The sequence below is a fragment of the Oryctolagus cuniculus genome, chromosome 7 (genome assembly GCF_964237555.1).
Source record: "Oryctolagus cuniculus chromosome 7, mOryCun1.1, whole genome shotgun sequence".
Lineage (NCBI taxonomy): Eukaryota > Metazoa > Chordata > Mammalia > Lagomorpha > Leporidae > Oryctolagus > Oryctolagus cuniculus.
The window spans coordinates 16,639,760-16,657,405 of record NC_091438.1 but is presented as its reverse complement, the minus strand read 5'-3'; the positions used below and the strand labels follow the sequence as shown (position 1 = coordinate 16,657,405).

At 43.5% G+C, this 17,646-nt stretch overlaps 2 pseudogenes; both read right to left on the bottom strand.

Annotated features, from left to right (window-relative positions):
* Positions 1-5,850: 5,850 nt before the first annotated feature.
* LOC127493523 (syntaxin-18 pseudogene) lies at positions 5,851-11,419 on the bottom strand (annotated as a pseudogene).
* Positions 11,420-14,608: 3,189 nt separating this feature from the next.
* Positions 14,609-17,220, bottom strand: LOC138850486 (ADP-ribosylation factor GTPase-activating protein 2 pseudogene; annotated as a pseudogene).
* Between the last annotated feature and the right edge of the window lie 426 nt (positions 17,221-17,646).

Below are 17,646 nucleotides of genomic sequence, written 5' to 3'. Positions count from 1 at the left end.
GGGGGAGGAAGAGGGATGACGCCCCTTGCTTTCGCGGCTCAGTCTCCCCAACCTCTCTCTGAGGGGCAGCACTCGGTGGGAAGGCCCAGAGCAAGCAGGGCGGGAGGGGGCCGCAGCCTCCACCCCCAGCCACAGCTTCCCCTCCATGGTGGCGGGGCGGCTGGGCCGAGGGTCGGGCATCCCTCAGGCCTTGTTCCTAGGATGCGCCTCCGGGCACCCTCCACACACTCCAGAACTTCACTGTCAGGTCACTGGAAGCCGTGAACATGTGCTTGGCGTTGGTGCAGATGGCCTTGATGGGGCTGTCGTGGTCCTTGATCTCACCAAGGGGCGTGAAGTTGTTTTATTATTATGCCTGTGCTTACAACACAGGTATTTGTGTTTTCTCATTAAGTTTCTCTTCTGTTTGATTATGCTGTGGACTACTTGAAATTCCTTCAGTTTAGACTGCATACCTACTTAGACCTGAAGACTGTAAGCAAGTAATCTTTTTATTACTCCTAATTCTCAGTGTGTCTGGTCATGCTATAGAATACTTTGAAAGCAATTCAATACCATTGCATTTAGTTATGTTGCAAACTTCTTAAATTTAAGGAATCAATTACCACCTATTATATTCTGCACACATGATTAATTCAACTAGTCATAAAGCAATTATTCCAAATGTGAATCAGTTTTCATCCTGTCTAAACATAAGTTAGGAAGACCCCTTTTTGAATTATTTATTAGCTATCAGTGGTGCTCAATTAAAATGATATTAAATTATATAGCTGAAAGGAATTTTTAAAAAATCCATATATCTCTCTAAATTTTTGGTTCTTTCCCTCCAATACAGGGGTGAATGAGAAATACGGCAGTAAGCCAGCCTGCCATTTTTCCAAAAGCAGCCACAATAGAATCCGCTGGATTGAAATAGAACATTTAGAGTTGAGTTTGGCACTCAGTTCTTTCAACCAGTACTATCTTTGTGACATGATTCACTGGGCCAACCACCCAGAGGAACTTTGTGTCTGGCTGTCCAATTTGGAAATATAGAAAAGAGTTCATGACCACCATGTTTTGTAAACCCATATTTCTGAAAATTATATTTCTCCATTTAAAAAGGCTATGAATAGCCAGATGTGTGTATTGGGAAAAATGAACCATTTTGTTAAAAGGCTTTGCGTACAATTTCTAAAAACTCATTGGTATCACTTGAATTGGTTACACATTGCTTTCTGGCAGAGTAATTTCTGTATTTCTATAGCTGCCTAAAAATGATCAGCATTCCAATTCCATTCAAAGATTCTACAAATACATCATCAGTGATATTGTGTCTTATTAAATAATGCTATTAGGTAAACTACATGGCATAGTGAAAAAAGCATGAACTTTTGTGCCAGAGAAATCTGGATATGAATCAGAATTCATTCCTATGTAAGAATGAAGAGATTTATTAACTAAATCTCCCCAGATTTAGTTCTTCAACCATCTGAAAAATCACCTCATTGTAAGGTGGTGAGGATTACATGAGATACCCTATGCGAATTCTGATAACAACCTCCTTATGCAGCACTGAACATCAATGTGTCCATGTTGCAAATCAGGCTATTAGAGTCCAAGTAATTCCTTCAGTATCGGAGAGGAAGCAAGTCTGTAATGTCATGACAAAATGTAAATGTGTCTTTCACAATCAAAATATACCTAAAAAGTAGTATTCTTGCAAATATCACCTTCCTGATAAAAGTTTAAATTCTCCTAATTACAATCATTATTATTATTTCAATAGCATTCACATCATTTTCTCACAGGTGTTACATTCATTGAATTATCATACACGCATCAACATCACTTTTGTAAGCATAAGTTCCAAATCAAAAGCCCAGTTAAGGTTGCAGGTCTATAACGTGTAGTCACAGCTTTTGTAAATCTTAGCTTTCCCATTTTCAAATCGTTGTTTATCATAGTGTTGTTGTATCATTTTAGTAAGAATATTTGGTAGACTGTTTTGAGAGATGAATATATATTGCAGCTATAAATTTTGATTGGATTAGAAATTTGCATGATATTTGTTTAGATGAAACATGATTATTGAATATGTGGCCTTAGTAATGCTCAATATTGACAGTTTTCACTAGAATTCTTTAGGTGTAATGTAAAGGTGATTCTCAAAGAGAAATGCATTGCTTAAGACATTATTTGGAACTTACAGTGAACGAGACAGACAAAGCATTACAAATGAAGTTGAGGTCTTTGCAGTGTCATCAATGAATCAAGTGATCATATAGATAAGCTGTAACCAGTCTAATTCCATCTTCCTCATCAAAAATTTTCAGAATAGCAATTACACACTTACGTCCAAGAGGGTGGAATGGATTATAAAATATTAATAGAAGATATGAATTGAAAACCAGCATTAAGGTAAAATTACTTGGATCTTTAACCCTTTCCCATGGTAATTATTCAACTAAATCAATTTTGGAATGGCAACGAGTCCTATCATTAGACATGTCTTTTGATCAAATACTGGGATTCATGAGTTTTATTAATGAAGAAAGATTATTAATTTTATGGTTTCCAAAAATATATAAGTAAAAACAAGGTCATTTATTGTACTCAAATACAAGTATCCCTATGATTGAACGACACAGATCAGAAATAAGTCTAGGAGACATAACTGTCTCTGCATCTGAATAAATGAACTATTAGTAATTAGAATTCACAAAGCACATAGGCTAATGGATGGAATAACACAATTCTACTTCTATTTTAAAGTTTTTAGTCCTCATTCGTTCAAATGGCTCTACTAAGGACAACACTGATGGAGTACTTTGACCCTTTGCACATCACTTCTTTCCAAGGCAAAATTTCACTTGTTCTCTTTCTCCTTAAAGTTCTGCTTGAAAATGATTCATGCTTATAACTGAAGGTGAAGAAACCTGGGCATTCATTCAGATGATTAAATATTAAGAAAATTTTTCTCAATCTGAAAAAAAGATACACAACCTTATTATCCCCTCACCATTGGCTGAGAGTGAGATGTGATTCCCAGAAGTAGGATTCGTTTTCCTGGTGATGATGGAATTACTATCAGGATTAGCCTTCCACTAACTGAGCTGACTTTACCTCATTGGCAAGACATTTTAAATGTCCTCATGACATTCACTTACAAGTGCTGTAGTTATCTAAAGCAAAAAGGATGAACTGATTTGAAATTGATTTACTTACATGTCCATGTTTATACTAACAGATGGGATCAAATTTTCTAAGAATACTGATTTAAATGTAACTGACTCTTGTTTCTGTTTGAATCTTTTTTCCTTTAAGGGAAATGGGCTAGTATATATAAAAATTTATTTCATTAATATCCTTTGTGTTGTTTTTTCTCCTGTAGGTTTTCTAGCTAATACATACCAATCAAAATGATAACTACTGGTAATTAGAAAGCCCACATTCCATGATTTCCATTAAATTTAATACTATGTTCCTACCTTGTGTTGCATGGTTTTCATGGGTACTGATAGCTTCTAAGCAGTAAATTGAAATATGTTTGTTTCATGGGTAACATGGAAACAACATTTTCACTATGTTGTGTACTCCTATATTATATATGGTCTGAAATATTTAGGGAAGCAAGTATTTTCAAGATAAATAAAACGATAAGCTGTCATTGGATCATTTACAGAAATTTTCTTTAACTAAAATTATAACTGTTGTTATCATAACTAAGATAATAGTGGAGCAAGTTTGCCTAACACAGAAAGTTGGAAAAAATTGAGCTTTTTAATGTGAAAGAGATAATAACAAAGGGAATAAAGGATGTTTGTGGCCTAAGCATACTGTAAACAGTTAAACCAGTTTTGGTAATCATATACATTACTTCCTTTCATTAGATGTAAGTAAAATTTGAAACAATTGAGGATTAAAGTTCTTTCCTTTTCCCCTCTACCCAAACCTGTTGTCAAGTGAGAGACTTTAACACACAAGCACACATTAGCAAATAGGCATAAACTCAAGTAGCTTACACTTTTGAAAACACTCAGTTGTGTGACTTCACCCTGTGCAAAGAACCTTGAATGAAAGATTTATTAGAGAGCATTGTGACATTATCCTAGAGTAACACTTCTGTTTATATTTTTTTTTTCTGGGCAAGTGACATAATCTTATTGATTAAAAGTTGGGCTAGGCTGGTGCCGCGGCTCACTAGGCTAATGCTCTACATGCAGTGCCGGTACTCCAGGGTCTAGTCCCAGTTGGGGTGCTGGTTCTGTCCCAGTTGCTTCTCTTCCAGTCCAGCTCCCTGCTGTGGCCTGGGAAGGCAGTGGAGGATGGCCCAAGTGCTTGAGCCTTGCACCTGCATGGGAGACCAGGAGGAAGCACCTGGCTCCTGGCTTCGGATCAGCGCAGTGCGCTGCCCTTAAGAGGTCATTTGGGGAGTGAACCAATGGAAGGAAGACCTTTCTCTCCGTCTCTCTCTCTCTCTCACTGTCTAACTCTGCTTGTCAAATAAATAACGAAAATGAAAAAAGAAAAAGAAAATAAGGATCATTCACTTTGCTGATTAAAAAAAAAGATGAACTGTTAATTACATTTTGGAGTTGTCATATTTTCGGAATTGCGCTGATTAATATAAAGCAACTGGGGCTTTGAGACCCATCAGTGAAGGAGGCGCTAGAGCAGCGATGCAATTGGTGACTTCTCTGCATCTGACACTGAGAGGAGCTGCTGGTCTGCACCTACCTAGGCTCACAGCCCCTGACTGGCAGAGTGGGAAGGGCACAGGTGGGGACTCCTTGTATTCTGGCATCCTGTTTATTGGCTGTGCGACCTCAGGCACCTTGGCTGAGCTCTCTGAGCCTTGGTTTCCTTCTACACGAAATGAGGACAATCTAGCTCACAGAGCTGTAGTGAGGATGAAACCAAGGGAGACATGCATGATACCGTGTTTGTAGCAGTTCCACAAAGAACTGTTACAAAGAAGCACCCCTCTTCCTGCTTCCCGCAGAGCCTGCCTGGGTAGAATTTCTCTGCTCTGAGGATCACACAAACAGGAAGAGCAACACAGAAACAGAAATATGGCTCACCAGAGGACAGAGTGCTGGCCGCTCTTGTGCAGATTGTCAGTTATGCCAAAAGCCTTGAAGAAGGCACATTGCTGCTGGCACCGCAGCTCACTAGGCTAATGCCTACACCCCCAGCACCGCAGGTTCTAGTGCCAGTTAGGGGTTGGGGTGCCAGTTTTGTCCCGGTTGCTCCTCTTCCAGAGGATTATTTTTGTAAGAAAATCACGTTTCAATTTGAATCTCGACATTAAAATGTTTACAAAAACCACCATTTAGATAAACTAAATGTGTAAGACAATTAAATAGAAAAAAAGATATTCGCAGCCATTTTCTCCATGTTGTTTGTGCTGTCTCTGGCTGGCGCGCCAAAAATCACACAGCTGAGGTCAGAAATAAATCACAAATAATGAGACTGGCACGGTGGCCACGGTCAGCCCCACTGCTGCTCCCCGGAATATGCTTAGCGACATCAAGGATGATTGACACCCATGCCCTCAGCAGGTGGGCGAGTGCTGCCCTGGGCGCAGGCACAGGGAGCTCAGGAGCAGAGGCAGCACACTCGCCACGCCCACTCTGTGCAGGGATGCTAGGCCGCCGGTGCTGCTGCCGCTGACCCTGTATACACACCCCGCACACACAGCCGACTCGGGCCTTGTTTCTGGCTGTAACCGGCTGCTGCCCTGCTGACATTTCCGGGGGTTGGGACAGTAGGCCCGAGCTACCGTGGCCCCTTCCATAGACCCAGTGATGGGAAAGCAGGCCACAGGTACCCTAGCCTGCACCTGCCGTGAGTGGTTCTGGGCTGAGTCGGGCCAGGCAGCCTCTGGCCGAGGGCCCGGGCTGTTAACTCACCGACAACACAACAGAGGGCCGTCATCAGATTTATTGGATGAACACGGCAGGTGGGAATTTTCTCGGACCGCGCATCCGCTGACTCGGGCAGACAGGAAGCCGTGCAAAGACAAGGGAACGAGCATTTGTGAGAGCCGTCATTAGACGCGTTCTTCCCTGGAGCTCCGGGGACAGGCAGGGTCAGACTCTGCTGAGTGAGGAGCTGCCGCCTGGCCGGCAGCCTCGCGGTCAGGTGGTTAACGCCCCTCCCCGAGCCCACCCTGCCCAGTGACTGCTGCACAGACCACTTCCGTGTGCTCGGCATGTTCTTTCCCAGGTGCTCAGCTAAGGACTCAGGTCTGGGTGTCGCTTCGCATGGGAATCCGCAGGTGTTGCTCAGGCCCCTCTCCCCTGAAGCAGCTCTGTGACACCCTGGTGACAGTCACGCCCCAGTGCCAGAGACATGCAGAGGCGCACGCTTGCCAGGCTGCCCGTGCAGACTGCCGGCGCCGCCGCCCGAGGCCGGCTCGCTGTCCTACCAGTCGAGGAAGAGCAGGGAGAAGGAGCACATCACGAGGAAGAAGAGGATCCACACGCAGAAGCCGGCGTTGTTCTTGATGGCCTCTCTAAGGTCTTCGATGCCCTCCTTGATGTTTTCAGTCGCTCCAACCACCAACTGGTGAATGTTGTCAACCTCCGCTTCCTGTTGCAACACCTTTTCCGTGAATATCTCTTGGAGTCTGGAAATTTCAACTACTTTCCCTTCGATTTGCCTCACTTTGTCAAACAAGCTGTTCATCTCCCCAACGAGCCGCTGATTTTCTTGTTCAAACATTTGCATTTCTTCTGGGGATAACTCGTCTTCTCCTTTGCCGTCTCCCCGGGCACTCCAGTCAGGCTGCTCTTCAGACAGTCTTTTCTGGGAACTCTTCAGAGGCAGGTTTCTCTTCAGAGTCTTTTGAAGGATTCTGTGACGCTTTCTCAGAAGAGATGGATTCTCTTGTTTTTGCATTTGGTTCTGGTTCCAGCTTAGATAATCTCTTCCTATCCACCACTCGTTTAACTCGGATGGCTCTGTTCTGAGTAAAGTTCACACACTCTTTTTAAGTAAGCCTCGATGAAATCCAGAACGGCAGTGCTGTGCTCCTTCAGCTGCTGGGAGTGGACCTCCCTGTGCGCATCTGTCCTGAGCTGCTGAATTGCTTCCGAGCAGGTCCTCATGAAGATCTGTGCGTCCTGGTCTATCTGGTCTCCTCTGTGTCTGTCATCCTGCCACAGTCAGACAGAACGTGGCTGTAAGCATTAATATAATCTTTCCTATGCTCCAGAAGAAAATCTCTCAGTTTGCTGTGGCCTGGGCAGGCAGTGGAAGATGGCCTTGCACCTGCATGGGAGACTAGGAGGAAGCCTGGCTCCTGGCTTCAGATTGGCGCAGCTCCGGCTGTAGCAGCCATTTAAGGAGTGAACCAATGGAAGGAAAACCTTTTTGTCTCTCTCTGTCACTGTCTAACCTGTGAATCTGAAGGGTCAGCTACTGATTTTTATATAAATACTATTCATGGACACTAAGGATGCTTGAACAGCATTTACCTCCAACAAAATACTTTGAATAACACTTAAGCAGGAAAAACAATTCTCTGCTGTGCTAAAGAAGAAATCTTTATACCGATGATCAGAGAGAAAAGTGAGCCCCTAGCTCAACTATTTTAGTATTAGGTTACCACGTGTGTGTGTGTGTGTGTGTGTGTGTGCTGAGATTTGAAGAAGCTTCATGTATCTACGTATACACATGCACACACACACACACAAATCTGTAAAGCTCCTTCAAATCTGAGCTATCTATTTATGGTATACATAAAATTGATTTGCATCTCTAAATAAGTACAGTTAATATTAACATTTCAAAAAATATAAATAATTCAATTTTTAATTCTTGCATATTTCAGATAAAATTATCTTACATTGTAAAGATGACATATCACAAATTTAAAATTGCTCATCAACTATTCCAGTTTAATATTTTTCCTCAAAATCATCATGACAGCTTATTTTCCACAACAGGATCTATTCAGAACCAGTTGTAGGTGGTTGTTATGTACCCTGACTTTTTAATTTTCAACAGTCCTTTTGTTAATAATATTCTGATTTATTGATGAGTAGACATATATCCCTATTCCCTATTTTGGTGATGATTCAATCATTTCAATTCCCTCTAATTATTTTAAATGGAGAACTCAAAAGTAAAGAACTATTAGACTCAAATTAAACTTTCCCAGCAAAAATTGCATTATACATGGTATTTAATGGTTAAGTTTGCATAAAATGTTGCATAGAACTTAGTCACCTGTCTCCTGATATGAGTGGTGTTGAGACTGGCCAGCAGATTAAAATTGTGAAAATTTGCTTCCTTTTTATGTATTATTTTTCTTCTAGTTGCAAAACCATACCTTATCATTAAACAGATATTCAATTACTCTTAAGATAATTGCCATTATCTGTTGATCACTGGTATTTCTTTTTTTATTTTGTATTTATTTATTTTTTGACAGGCAGAGTGGACAGTGAGAGAGAGACAGAGATAGAGAGAAAGGTCTTCCTTTTTTCCGTTGGTTCACCCCCCAATGGCTGCTGCGGCCAGGCATTGCAGCCGGCGCACAGCGCTAATCCGAAGCCAGGAGTCAGGTGCTTCTCCTGGTCTCCCATATGGGTGCAGGGCCCAAGGACCTGGGCCATCCTCCACTGCACTCCCGGGCCACAGCAGAGAGCTGGACAGGAAGAGGAGCGACTGGGACAGAATCCTGCACCCCGACCAGGACTAGAACCTGGTGTGCTGGCGCTGCAGGCAGAGGATTAGCCTATTGAGCCGTGGTGCCAGCCAATCACTGGTATTTCTAATAACTAATGGCTACATTAGCAGTTGACAAATAGTGTTTCTTTGGAAATTTGTAATTTCGGGCCAGAACTCATGACTAGAGCCTAGGGAGATTACTGACGCCATAAACAAGAGTGTCAAATTGTTAAGTCAACAACAGGAGTCACTGTGTACTTACTTCTCATGCGGGATCTGTCCTTAGTGTGTTGTCCAATGTGAAGTAATGCTATAACTAGTACTGAAACAGTATTTTACACTTTGTGTTTCTGTGTGGATGCAAACTGATGAAATCTTTACTTAATATGTACTGAATCGATCTTCTGTATATAAAGATAATTGAAAATAAATCTTGATGTGAATGGAATGGGAGAGGCAGCGGGAGATGGGAGGGGTGTGAGTGGGAGGGAAATTATGGGGGCGGAATCCATTGTAATCCATTAACTGTACTTTGGAAATTTATATTTACTAAATAAAAAATAAATTAAAAAAATTTTGGGCCAGCACTGTGGCATAGCAAGTAAAGCTGTCACCTGCAGTGTCGGCATCCCATATGGGTGCTGGTTCAAATCCTGGCTGCTCCACTTCAGATCCAGTTCTCTGCTATGGCCTGGGAAATCAGTAGAAGTAGGCCCCAGTTCTTGGGCCTCTGCACCCATGTGGGAGACCCAGAAGAAGCTCCTGACCCCTGGCTTTGGAGCCATGCAGCTCCTGCCATTGTGGCCATCCAGGGAGAGAACCAGCAGATGGACAACATCTCTCTCTCTTTCTATGCCTCTGCTTCTCTGTAACTCTGCCTTTCAAATAAAAAAAGTCTTTAAAAAAAGAAAATCTGCAATTTAATCTAAAGTTATTATTTTTTAAAGATTTTCTTACTTGAAAGAGAGAGGAAAAAAAGAGAGGAGAGGAGAGGGGTGGGGAGAGGAGGGAAAAAGAGAGGAGGGGAGGGGAGGGGAAGAGAGGGAAGAGGATAGGAGGGGAGGGGAGGGGAGACAAGAGGCTGGTCATTCATCTGCTGATTAACACCCCAAATGGCCATAACACCCAGGGCTGGGCAAGGCTGAAGCCAGGATCCATCCAAGTCTCCCATATAAGTGTCAGGGTCCCAAGCACTGGTGCTGTCATGCTACTGCCTTGCAGATGTGTTAGCAAGGAGCTCAACAGGAAGCAGAGTGGCTGAGACATAACCACTCTCAGATTGGGGCTGTGTGTGTCTCAAGCTGCAGAGTGTCTGTTCCTAGAGCTATTAGATATTAGTTATTCCTATTAGTTATTAGCTTTTATTTCTAAATTGGAGCTTTCTGTGACAGCACAGTTATTCATTTATACAGAAGATAGCTTTCTCATTGTAAAGGAATAATATTCATTTCTTTGACTTTCTCAAAAATCTTAATTTAATATCATATTTTGAAAACATCATTCTCTATGCTTTTAATTTTTAATGGGAAATTTAGTTTGCTCTAAAATTATGTGGCTAATTCAGTGATCAAGCATGCCATTAGTGCTATCTGGAAATAAAAATATGAATTGTATATTTGATTATTTTCACATGGTTATTTCAACTGTCATCAATATCTAAAAACATTATTGTTGTAGCCTGTACCATGTCTAACATTATCTTATGAACTGATGAAATAAATTTATCTGAAGTCACTGTTATTACCTAGATTTTTTTTTCTGCAAACTTTAATGGCAGATTTGTTGTGTATTCCTTAGTCACACCCTAATCCTGATATTCTCTTATTTCTCACTCTCCCAGAGCAATACAATGTTTATCTTTCCACAGTGGCCACAGGATAGTCTTTAGGAAGCTTCAGCTCTCTAATTTTCCTAAATGACTACATAATCCTTAAAATGCAGTAAGGTCATAGGAATCCAGATTCCTATAAATTCTGTGAATTTTCAGATGTAAATGATTATCAAGCCAGATGAGTATTTCTATTTTCTAAACTTTTGTGTATGAACTGAATTTTTACATTTTTTGCAATAGCTGTTTTGGATTTTTTGGATTTCTTGGATTTTTATTTTATATCGATGTTGGACAGTATGAAAAGTAAATGAAGAATCTCAAAAACTCCTTCATAGCCTAAACATTTGAAAATATTTTTCTTTCATCGTAGGCAGTTTCTTATACCAGCACACAATAGAATATTGGTTATACAGCACTGTTATAGACAAATGCTTAATTATTATGTCCAGAACTTTCTTCCAAGCCAATGCAATCCATTTTTCAAGTTTTGATGTTGATGTTACATCAGTATATCTTATTTCACTGGATTCTTATTGTGATTTATTTCCCTCAAGGTAGTTAGTTGTTCTTAGAGGGTTTTTTTTAGATTTATTTATTTATTTAAAGGCAGAGTTGCAGCAGAGAGGCAGAAGCGAGAGGGAGAGGAAGAGGGAGTGGGAGAGAGAGAGAGAGGGAGAGAGAGAGAGGTCTTCCATCTGCTGGTTTATTCCCCAAATGGCCACAATGGCCAGAGCTGTGCTGATCCAAAGCCAGGAGCTAGGAGCTTCTTCTGGGTTTCCCATGTGAGTGCAGGGGCCCAAGGACTTGGGCCATTTTCTATTGCTTTCCCAGGCCATAGCACAGAGCTGGATTGGAAAGGAACAGCTGGGACTCAAACTGGTGCCAATATAGGATCCGGGCACTGCAAGTGGTGGCTTTACCTGCCATGTCACAATGTCAGCCCCAATTCCTAGAATTTAAGCTATTTCCATAAAAAGTACCTGGGAGATTCAAAGAAACTTATAACCTAAGCAATATGCAAATTGTTTTGGGTTCTGTCTCTCTCTCTCTCCTTCTCCCCTATGCTTCCCCCCCTCTTTCTTTGTTCCTCTTATATTATTAGAAATCTGACAATTTCCTCTGCTTAATTCTTTCCCATTTCCAGTGTTCCAAAATCCTTCTGGCTATTGCAGGATAATAAAATAGCATATCTCCCCTACTTGGCAGTGGCTTCTTACATCCCATTAAGCCATTGTTTCTTGCTTTCAAAAAAATTTTTGCAATTGCAGTCATTCCTTCTTCAAAGAATATTTGATGCACAAATGTTCTATTTATGCCCTGGATTCTACTTCTGTACCTCTGCACACACAATAACATTTTGTGTTCCAAAGCTAAAACATACCTGAACATTATAAAAGACATCTTGACTAGTAATCAAACTTGACCTGTAGAATTCTGACAATGCATATGATTCAATTGAGGTAATTACAGTATGAATAGTTCAGATGAAAGTCTTATAAGGCACAAAAGGACAGCTCTGCCATAACTATCTATAGTTTTATAGTGATAATAAAGCACAAAAAATTATCAGACTCATTCCACTATGAGAAACAGTAAAATGTGCTTCCTCTCAGGAAGCTAAGTTCCAGGAAGATCCCCTAGACATGATCGAGAACATTGTGTGCTAGGTACTTTTCCTCCTATTTCTAATTATAACCCTGCAACAATTCTTAATTCTGAAGAGCTCATGTTTTTCTGTGCTATTTTTTCAGTGGATTTTGACAGCAAATTTTGTAGGTTTTTTTTTTTTATTTAGTGAAACTTCTGAATAAAAATGTTGTTTGACAATCACCTTCTACTCAATTTCTTAGCATGATGGTTTTAAGAATGCCTCAAGAGTAAAAAAAAAAAAAAAAAAAGCCCTGATGTTCTCATTTTTCTGCAATTATTTTCTCCATAGAATGTTAATATCCAAAGTTATGACTGTTTTAGGGGCTGGCACTGTGGCACAGTGGGTTAACACCCTGCCCTGAAGCACTGGCATCCCATATGGGCACCAGTTCTAGTCCCAGCTGCTCCTCTTCCGGCCCAACTCTCTGCTATGGCCTGGGAAAGCAGTAGAAGATGGCCCAAGTCCTTGGGCCCCTGCACCCGCATGGGAGACCAGGAAGAAGCTCATGGCTCCTGGCTTTGGATCGGTGCAGCTCTGGCTGTTGCGGCCACTTGGGGAGTGAACCATTGGATGGAAGACCTCTCTCTCTCTCTCTCTCTCTCTGACTCTCCTCTCTCTGTGTAATTCTGACTTTCAAATAAATAAATTAATCTTTAAAAAAAAAACAAAGTTATGACTGCTTTAGAATCTTTTCAGTACTCCTAAAAATCATGTTTATTGTATTGTATGCATACTATACGATTGGTCTTACAAAAATATTTGTATGATTTAAGTTTCTGTCTTTTTAAAAGAAATGGATATTTGGGGTAGTGTTTTATCTAGTCATCCTTCTGATCTTTTTTAAAGAGTAAATAATGTATGATTACTTAACAATTCTTTTTTTTAAAGATTTATTTATTTATTTGAAAGTCAGAATTACACAGAAAGAGAAGAAGAGGCAGAGAGAGAGGTCTTCCATCCACCGGTTCATTCCCGAGATAATTGCAATGGCCAGAGCTGCGCCATTCTGAAGCCAGGAGCCAGGAGCTTCTTCCAGATCTCCCTGTGGATGCAGGGTCTCAAGCACTTGAGCCATCTTCTGCTGCTTTCTCAGGCCATAGCAGAGAGCTGGATTGGAAGTGGAGCAGCCGGGACTTGAACCGGTGCCCATGTGGGATGCTGGCACTACAGGTAGCAGCTTCACCCTCTACTTCACAGCGCCAGCCCCACTAATGTGCAGTTCTTTCCAGTTCTAAAACTATTTTTGCATCATTAAACTGAGAATTTTTTAAAAAAATAGTTGACATTGTTAAATACCAATGTGCTTTTGCTACAATGGAAACTGGGCAGGCTTTGGTGGAGCAGCTGTGCAGCCAGTTGGGATGCCCACATTCTATATCAGTGTCTGTGTTTGAAACCCAGTTCTGCTGCTGATTCCAGCTCCCTGCTAATGTGCACCCAGGAAGGCAGCAAATACTGCCTCGAGCAGTTGGAGCCCTGCCATCCCTTTGAGAGATGTGAATTGATTTCCCAGATGCTAATTGCAGGCCTTTGGAAACTGAACTAGTAGATAGGAGATCTCCATCCCCCACCGCTCCCCCTTTCAAATAAAATAAAATAAAATTATTAAAGATTTTTCAGCTAGAATCAATTTGCTCTTGACTCTAAACCATTCAATTAAATAATTTATTGCTTTTAGGTTTTTTAAAAAATATTTATTTTAATAGGAAAGAAAATGAGCTCCCCCATCCACTGGTTCACTCCTCAAATGACCACAACTGCCAGAAATGTGCCAGGTTAATGAATTAGGAACTCAACCTTTTCCTTTTTTAAGATGTTACTTATTTGAGAGGTGGAATTACAGACACAGAGAGGGAGAGACAGAGAAATAGGTCTCCCATTCACTGTTTCACTGCACAAATGGCCAAAATGGCTGGAGCTGAGTGATCTTAAGCCAGGAGAGCTTCATCCAGGCTCCCATGCAGGTGGAGGGGCCCAAGCACTGGGGGTCATCATCTGCTTTCCCAGGCCATAGCAGAGAGCTGGTTCAGAGGAGGAGCAGCTGGGACCAGAACCAATGCCCATATGGGATGCTGACGCTGCAGATGGAGGCTTAGCCCTCCATGCCACGGTGTTGGCCCCTAGGAATTCAATGGTAAATGAAACTCTTTAATTAGAAGGAAAATAATACCACATAGAAATCTGGGCATCCAAAAAATGTACAAAAACCACTAAAAATACTGAATATAGATGGACATTTTTAGGGAATTAAATCTATTTTAAATATAAGTTGTTTAAGCAAAAATAGAAATATTGCATAGAAGATAAAAATATATAGAATTTTAAAAACTAACCACTATTATGAAAGCCAGGAAAAGAGAAACAAAAATATAATATTGTAGTACATGAAGTTTAATATAGCATCATGTTAAAACATTGTAAATTATCTCTCTCTCTCTTTTTCTTTTTTTTTTTTTTTGGGCAGGGCCCCAGCCCCGTGGGGGCTTTATTTTGACACCACTTTGTTTCAATACAAACAGTCCAGAAAGAGTCCCGTCACTCTGGGCGAGTGCGGAGGGAGTGGTCTGTGTTGCTTGGAGCCCAACCTGCAACCCGGAGGTGGCGGAGGGGCCCAGAGTGCCAGCATGGCAGGGGAGGATGGCACCAAAGATGACACAGTGCATGGCCCGGCTGCCAGAGAGAGGCCCCCACGCAGCCCCTCGAGCTCTCAGGGGCATGCCAGGCCAGGTCCCTCTGAGCCTGCTTCTCTCCCTCATGTCTTCTGCTTTCTTGGCCGGTGTGAGGCTCACAGCAACCAGAGTCAGGACACAGGCCAGATGGGACCCACTGTGGCCACGGGCCAGGGGAAGGGCCAAACATCTCAGAAAACGGAGGGCCGATGGCCCACAGTAGATGGTGTGCCAGGCTTCAGAGAGGCCCAGAAAGTTCTCCAAGCAATTACAGTCACAGGGGAGGAGGAGGAAGGGGACATGGGATCACTCAGGCCTGATCCCAAATGAAGCCTTTAGGTACCAGGTGAAGGTTCTAGCCCTTAGTAAGGCCCAGACCAAGGTCCTTCCTCTCCTCTGCCTTCTCCTGATACCCAGAAGAGGCACTGGCAGCAGCAGCAGAGGCAGCAGCAAGCCCAGAACCCCTCCCTGGGGGGCTTTCGGCAGCTCCCCTCTTGCTGGGTGTCTCCCTGGTGCCAGAGGGCAGAGGCCCGAGCCCTCAGACCACCTAGAAGGATCCTGGAGCCAGCAGAAGGTGTACACTTTTCCCTTTCCTTGCATGGGGAAGGGCTGGGCCTCCCACCCCAAGAGAAATCCCTCCAGTGTGCAGGACAAGTGAGCAGCAGCTCTGGGGGCAGGAGTGGAAGGACACTGCACAGAGGAGAGGCTGAGGGCACACAGGGGAGGGGCTCAATCCACAGGAGTCCCCCCCCAGGGTCCTCTAGGGCCACCCCCCTGCACAGCACACACTTAGGTAACCAAGCCACCCAGCTTCCACAGGAGGCACCCATGCCCTGAGAACCATGGGTTTCTTGCTGCTCTCCCCAGTGATGCCTGAGCCACGGGGCTATCAGTAGGAACTATAGCGATCCTGCAAAGAATTCATCACGCCATTGGCCAACACAGCCAACTTGTCTGCCACAGACGTGACACCCTGCTTAAACTGGGCGATGTCCGCTGAGGGTAGCACATTGCCCAGAGACACGCTTCCTGCTCCATGGGCTCCATGCACATCCCCAAAGAGGTCTGAAGAGCTGATGGCACTGCTGCCCATGAGCTGCTGCAGCCAAGACCTGGCTTCATACTCAACGTCCACCTCCCGCCCAAAGAACATGTCGGATGAGATGGCTTTTGCACCTGCAAACTTCTTGCGTGCTTCGCTGGACTCGAGGCCTGAGCTCCGGCTCTCCACATCCTTCTGGCTTGTGGCTCTTTCTGAAATGGGCCGGATGCTCGAGATGGTCACTTCTGCCTCCTTCTCCTCTACCCTGTCCATGCCCCAGGTGGTATCCGTATCCCAGCGGGAACCAAAATTTCCCCCAAGGAAAAGGGGGTGTCCTTGTACGTTGGGGGTCCAGAGGTGAACGTCCAAATGTTGTCAAACAGGTCCAGTTGCGAGCGGGAGGACTTGGCGGTCACTGGGATCTCCTGCTCGATCACCTGCATCTCGGACAGCACCGAGCGGGACACGGAGCTCCGGCTCACCAAGCCCACGCCCAGCCGCTCCGCCTGCTCTCGCGTCTTCCCCTCCAGATTCTGGAGCTGCTTCTCCTCCTCCTTCCGATCAAGCTGGAACTCCTGGTAGGCCAGACGCCTGGAGGCGACCATGGACTCCTCGGCCTGCTTCTTAGCACGCGCCGCCTGCTGCTCACGGAGCTGCTCTGCCACCTGGGCCTGCCGCTCGATCTCGCTGAAGCTGGGGCCGCTCACCTTCTGGGCACCCAGGCCTTTCTTAGCTGCTGCTGGCTTCTTCTTGCCAATGATGGAGCTTTTCAGTTCCAGAGGTGCCTTGGGCGAGGTGCCAAGCAGGTAGGTGTTGGGACCGTGCTCCGGCTGGGCCAGGCCACTGCTCTCTGCGGACGGGGCTGGCTGCTGGATCCCTGCAGGCTCAGCGGCTGGCACATCCCAGGCAGGGGCTGAGTGTGCTCCGTGAAGAAATCCGAGTCCTTCTTCTCTGGGGAGTGGCTAGGAGCACTGCTCACGTTGTCTATCCAGAGGTCAGTGCCACGCCAGGCCAGGGCCACACTCCCCAGCTGCCGGATCTTCTCCCGGTACATCTGGGCTGCTCGGCTGTTGCACTTGCTGTTGGCATCACTGGCTGTGCAGCCGTGCTGGTGGAAAAAGGCCGTCTGCATACACCTCAGCTGGAACCAGCTCCAGTTGGAATCCAGCTCTGTGGGCCTGATGAAGCTGAGATGGACGCCCAGGGAGCGCTGGACCCCGCAGCAGTCAATGCACAAGAAACACCAAACGTGATGCTGGCCCTTCTCGGATTCCTGGCGCCGCAGTGGAAACAGGCCTTGTTGGTGGGAATTGCTCGAAGCCTCTTAAAGAGTCTGGATTTTGGTCTTGCTCGGTTCCGCTGCCATTTTCTCTCCTGTAAATTATCTTTATATATTATATTTCCTAAAGCAACTACAACACAAAGCAAAAGATTGTCTAATAAGCCAATAAATAAAATAAATCAGAATCCTAGAGCATGCTTAGCTAATTTAAACAAGGTGAAAAAGAGGTAAAGTGAAATGTATAAGAACAGATAAATAGAAAGAAAAAAGAACAAATTAAAAAACTTAATGTAAATTATTCAATAAACATTCCAAATATAAATGACCTAAATGTCTATGTGAAATAAACAAACTGAGATTGTATTAAAAAAGAAAGTAACACACAACTGTAACCTGCCAATCAATACATTCACATTAAATATAAAGATACAAAGGATAAATGCAGTAAAAAACATACCATTACAACAGTTTTTACTAAAAATTATGAGCAATGATAGATCAATATAAGAT